Source organism: Sinocyclocheilus rhinocerous, unplaced genomic scaffold (genome assembly GCF_001515625.1).
Source record: "Sinocyclocheilus rhinocerous isolate Xijiao unplaced genomic scaffold, SAMN03320098_v1.1 scaffold592, whole genome shotgun sequence".
Classification (NCBI taxonomy): domain Eukaryota; kingdom Metazoa; phylum Chordata; class Actinopteri; order Cypriniformes; family Cyprinidae; genus Sinocyclocheilus; species Sinocyclocheilus rhinocerous.
This window is the reverse complement of record NW_015642562.1, coordinates 737,388-743,740: the sequence shown is the minus strand read 5'-3', so window position 1 is coordinate 743,740 and position 6,353 is coordinate 737,388.

Below are 6,353 nucleotides of genomic sequence, written 5' to 3'. Positions count from 1 at the left end.
ACCTTTAAAATCCCTGAGAGATGGTAAACAAAGTGCTCTCAGGTGACCCGCCATTTCCCAGCATTCACCTGTTCTAGAATGAACAACCGTCACTGGCACAGCAGCACAACATACCCATCTAAAGCCTCTGTTTAGATCATTGTCTCGCTTAGCCACGATTTTTGACTATAAATAAAGTCTGATCCACTTCTGAGCTTACTTTGATCAAGAACCACCACTTCTGTCAATCTGTCTAACATGTAAAGTGACCAACCATAGTATTTTTGTTTGTCTGACATAGTGGATATCTAGTTTACTTATTACTAAGTGCATCAAACAACAGATTTCATGTGGTGATGCTGGTTGCAGCAGTCTGGGAACTCTTCTTGTTTAAGTGGGCATTTTTGGCTGGAATAAACTGCGATGTGGACCAGACTTTATTTATCAAGTCTAAGTCTCAGACTACCTAAATATAACATTCACCCGCCGACCTTAAATGCAGCCAAGGCACAATAAAGAACAATTCAGACTGCAAAAGAATATACTGACATTGATTCACTCCTCCAGTGTTTTGCTTTGTTGTCTCGCCTTCTGACAATACAAGCCAAAATCAATTGCGAGTATCACCCGACTAACTATCAGTTTACAAGCACACAGATCAACATATACAATCACCATCGAACCTTCCTTCTCAATGCACTGCTAAGGATATATGGTTGTGTTATAGATAGTGGCCTCACGAGGTATTCAGATACTTGGAAGAACCATTTTTGGTTCCTCAAAGAACTTTTCAGTGAACAGTTCTTAAAAAGAGCCATTTTTTTGTCTTGTGTGAACATTTTAATAATCTGAAGAACCTTTTTCTACTATAAAGAGCCTTTTGTCCATAAAGAACCTTTAACATCCATTGAATCTTTCCATTCCACAAAAGGTTCTTCATAGTGGAAAAAGGTTCTTCAGATTATTAAAATGTCTTCAACATTATAAAAATGTTGTTGTTTTAAGAACTGATCACTTCAAGGTTCTTTGGGGATCCAAAAATAGTTGTTGCATCACTGCGAAAACCCCTTTTATTTTTATAAGTGTGGACATTCTCCATGGATGTTCTTCACGGAATCATAGATGCCATTAAAAAAAAAACGTTGTTTTTAAGAGCGTAGCTTACTTCCTTGTTAAAAAAAAAAAAAGAAGATGATAGAATGCAGCAACTCATGAAAATTGACTTGAAATCATGTTTGTTCACATACTTTTATGTTTTGGTCATAACTGACCACATACATCCACTAAAAATCAGTGCAACACCAACTAACTAATTTGCAAATTAAATGTAAAAGGTTAGTTCTGAGTAAAAACGCTGCAGCATTTGTTTGAACACTTGATATTTCAGATCTAATTATAGACTTTCAAGTATTTTTGAGTGTGACTTTTGTTAAAAATTTAGGTGAATAGAACACAGCAACTCGTGGAAACAAATTTGTGTTCATGCACTTGCATGTTTCGGACAACTTGCTTCATACATTTAATAAGAATGACTATTTCAGGAGTTAATTGATTTAAAAAGTCAATGGAAAAAGTAAATTCTGAGAAAAGATCCTGCAGCAGTTTTTTGAATGCTTGATAATTTGCATCTAATTATAGACATTCAACCATTTTTAGTGTGATTTAGACACTTTGAAATTAAACATTGCAAAAGGGGGAACCATTTTGGGTTCTTTAAAGAAACTTTCAGTGATTAGTTCTTAGAAAAAATGTTTCCTTGGCGTAGAACAAGTTCTTCTACTATAAAGAGCCTTTTTCATGCAATGGAAAGCTTCCATGGATGTTAAAGGTTCTTCATGGAACCATCGATGCCAATAAAGAGCCTGTTTTTAAGAGTGTAGCTCGCTTCACACTAAAAAGTAAGGTGTACAGAATTAAGGCAGCAACTTGTGTTCATGCACTTTGAGGTATAACTTGCTTCATACATCCACTAAAAATCACTGCCACACAAATGAACTGATCTGATTTTTAGTTCTGAAAAAAGATCAGCAGCATTTGTTTGCATGCTTGATATTTATTTTGCATCTAATTATAGACATTCAAGCAGTTTTGAGCATGACTTGCAATTTTAAGAGTGTAAAAACCATTTTGGGTTCCACAAAGAACCACTTTCCTTGGTGAACAATTGTAAAAAAAAAAAAACGTTTTCCATTATAAAGAACCTTTTGCGCAATGGTTCTATGGATGTTAATGTTCTTCATCAATGCCAATAAAGAGCCTGTTTTTAGCTTACTTTGTGCTAATAAATTAGAACGCAGCAACTCATGAACACAAACTTGTGTTCATGCACTTTTTAATTTGCTTCAAAGCACATTCACTAAAAACCATTGCTACAGCGGTTAATTGATTTGAAAAGACAATGCAAAAAGTTACTTCTGAGAGAAGATCCTGCAGCATTCGGTTGCACTTTATTTAGCACTTTTGAATAAACATTTTTAAGAGTGTATCTACCATTTTGGGTTCCCCAAAGAACCTTTCAATGAACAGTTCTTAGAAGAACCATTTTTTCCTTGGTGAAGAAAAATTTGAAGAACCTTTAAAGAGCCTTTGGGTGCAATGGAAACTTCCAAAGGTTCCTCGCAAAACCATAGGTGCCAATAAAGAAGATTTTAGAGAGCCATATATGTTTTGGGGCCGCTGTATTTACAGCACATATGAACAGCTACGTATATCAGATTCAGACTGACCCAAATCCATTCATTAGTGCTGGATACTGGGCCATAAAACACAGCAACGTCACACTCAGGTGCAGTAACTAGACTTAGGGTTATACGATGCCACGTATAAATGCCACATGTGAAATATTCCTATATATTTCCTCTGAACATCCGGGTGCAGTAAAGTGAAAGCGCTACCTGTCCTGAATGCTGATGACTGCATGGAAGAACATCAACATATGCCATCTGTACTTCTTCTAAAATCAATAAACTGGTGTAAACAGACAAAAACAATCAGCTACACACCGAAAAACATGTTGTATGACGCAGACAGGTGTCTCAATACGTGAAGGAACTCGATGTATGGACAGCTCGCTGCCACACACACACACACACACACACACACACAGGACTGTGATGAATGTGATGTGTGGAGGAAGACCACCCTTCCCTGGCCGAACCCCATGCGAGAGTATGATTGTATTATTTCTGCTGCATCAGGATGTTTAAACGCAACATCTGCAGATGAATACACACACGCACAGTTAATTGATTTAAAAAGTCAATGGAAAAAGTAAATTCTGAGAAAAGATCCTGCAGCAGTTTTTTGAATGCTTGATAATTTGCATCTAATTATAGACATTCAACCATTTTTAGTGTGATTTAGACACTTTGAAATTAAACATTGCAAAAGGGGGAACCATTTTGGGTTCTTTAAAGAAACTTTCAGTGATTAGTTCTTAGAAAAAATGTTTCCTTGGCGTAGAACAAGTTCTTCTACTATAAAGAGCCTTTTTCATGCAATGGAAAGCTTCCATGGATGTTAAAGGTTCTTCATGGAACCATCGATGCCAATAAAGAGCCTGTTTTTAAGAGTGTAGCTCGCTTCACACTAAAAAGTAAGGTGTACAGAATTAAGGCAGCAACTTGTGTTCATGCACTTTGAGGTATAACTTGCTTCATACATCCACTAAAAATCACTGCCACACAAATGAACTGATCTGATTTTTAGTTCTGAAAAAAGATCAGCAGCATTTGTTTGCATGCTTGATATTTATTTTGCATCTAATTATAGACATTCAAGCAGTTTTGAGCAAGACTTGCAATTTTAAGAGTGTAAAAACCATTTTGGGTTCCACAAAGAACCACTTTCCTTGGTGAACAATTGTAAAAAAAAAAAAACGTTTTCCATTATAAAGAACCTTTTGCGCAATGGTTCTATGGATGTTAATGTTCTTCATCAATGCCAATAAAGAGCCTGTTTTTAGCTTACTTTGTGCTAATAAATTAGAACGCAGCAACTCATGAACACAAACTTGTGTTCATGCACTTTTTAATTTGCTTCAAAGCACATTCACTAAAAACCATTGCTACAGCGGTTAATTGATTTGAAAAGACAATGCAAAAAGTTACTTCTGAGAGAAGATCCTGCAGCATTCGGTTGCACTTTATTTAGCACTTTTGAATAAACATTTTTAAGAGTGTATCTACCATTTTGGGTTCCCCAAAGAACCTTTCAATGAACAGTTCTTAGAAGAACCATTTTTTCCTTGGTGAAGAAAAATTTGAAGAACCTTTAAAGAGCCTTTGGGTGCAATGGAAACTTCCAAAGGTTCCTCGCAAAACCATAGGTGCCAATAAAGAAGATTTTTGAGAGCCATATATGTTTGGGGGCCGCTGTATTTACAGCACATACGAACAGCTACGTATATCAGATTCAGACTGACCCAAATCCATTCATTAGTGCTGGATACTGGGCCATAAAACACAGCAACGTCACACTCAGGTGCAGTAAGGGTTATACGGGTTATACGATGCCACGTATAAATGCCACATGTGAAATATTCCTATATATTTCCTCTGATGCAGTAAAGGCAGTAAAGTGAAAGCGCTACCTGTCCTGAATGCTGATGACTGCATGGAAGAACATCAACATATGCCATCTGTACTTCTTCTAAAATCAATAAACTGGTGTAAACAGACAAAAACAATCAGCTACACACCGAAAAACATGTTGTATGACGCAGACAGGTGTCTCAATACGTGAAGGAACTCGATGTATGGACAGCTCGCTGCCACACACACACACACACACACACACACACAGGACTGTGATGAATGTGATGTGTGGAGGAAGACCACCCTTCCCTGGCCGAACCCCATGCGAGAGTATGATTGTATTATTTCTGCTGCATCAGGATGTTTAAACGCAACATCTGCAGATGAATACACACCAGTCGCTCACCGGCGCTCTTGTCTTTGCTCTCCATCTCCCGTTGCGCTGCTGTCGGTCACGGAGGATGAGGACGCCGATGATGAAGATACGTTGCTTGCTGCTTGGCGTCTGTTCCTGGCTCGCGCTGCTGCGCAAGGGCGCGACTCTCACGTGAGAGCAGCTGTCAGTCACTTCACGCGCCGTCCGGTGCTGAGGCAGCGGCGCAATCGCGGGTATAAATATTTGTATAGCACCAATATAAAAAATAAGCAAATAAAACTTAATCAAAATATTTTATAAAATAAGTAAATAAGAAATAAAATCAGTCTTCAGAAAAAAACTGGGTTAAAACAGTTCAATTTCACAGATATTCGTAAATGCAAATCTGTAAAATTAGGTTTTTAAACCAGTTTTAAAAGGACGCATTTGATTATGATTGATGATTGCCATTCAGTCTGGTCTTCAGATACAACCATATAGTAAAGTCCAAAATAGCGTGGTATTTCCATGCTAAAATAAGTCAATAAATACATTTATTTATTTATCAATTTATTTGTTTATTTATTTTTTTTAAAGCACGTATAGTGATGGGTGAAATAAACTCCGAATAAGGTAACCACTGCATCGCAAAATGATTCACTGTTTCGAAGTGCTCTAATCAGATCCCGTATCGAAAATCATTTGATTTAGATCGGGACATCGGAGCGGGTTTTACGAATCGTTTGATTTAGATCAGAACTTCGGGGCGGGTTCACAAATCTTTTGAATCAGATCGTAACTTCGGAGCATGAGTCATTTGATTCAGATCAGGGGCCTCATTTATAACCGTTGCGTACGCACAAAAACATCGCGCTGCTGCGCAAGGGCGCGCCTCTCACGTGAGAGCAGCTGTCAGTCACTTCACGCGCCGTCCGGTGCTGAGGCAGCGGCGCAATCGCGGGCGTGGCGGTGTTTGTTGATGCTGGAGCGCGTGAGTGTGCGTGCGTCTGACCGGGGCTCGTTCCGCGCACCGTTAACGGGAGCTGTCGCAGCTCCGCCGCTTTCAGACACACGGGCGTGACGTCACCGCAGGAGTCATGTGACACCTCACAAAAGAGTCCCGATGTGATCCTCTGATCAACCTTACCATGGTACAAATGGTATCAGATTGTATTATCATGGCGGGCTACTCTGATATATTAATATTAATTGATATAGAGCAATTACAGATATTTTAAGAATATTAAGAATATTTTAAGATTTTTTAATTATTATTATTATGGGTGTATATTTTGTTATTTTCCATGAGAATGCATAAAAATTTAAATTCAAATGATAATAAAAATATACCTATTTGTAGTATCATAAATAATTGTAATAGGCCAACATAATTATTATTATATACTTATATAGCCTATAGTAATTTTAATACAATAAAATATAAAACAAAAAGTATAAAATAAAAATAAATATAATAAATATAA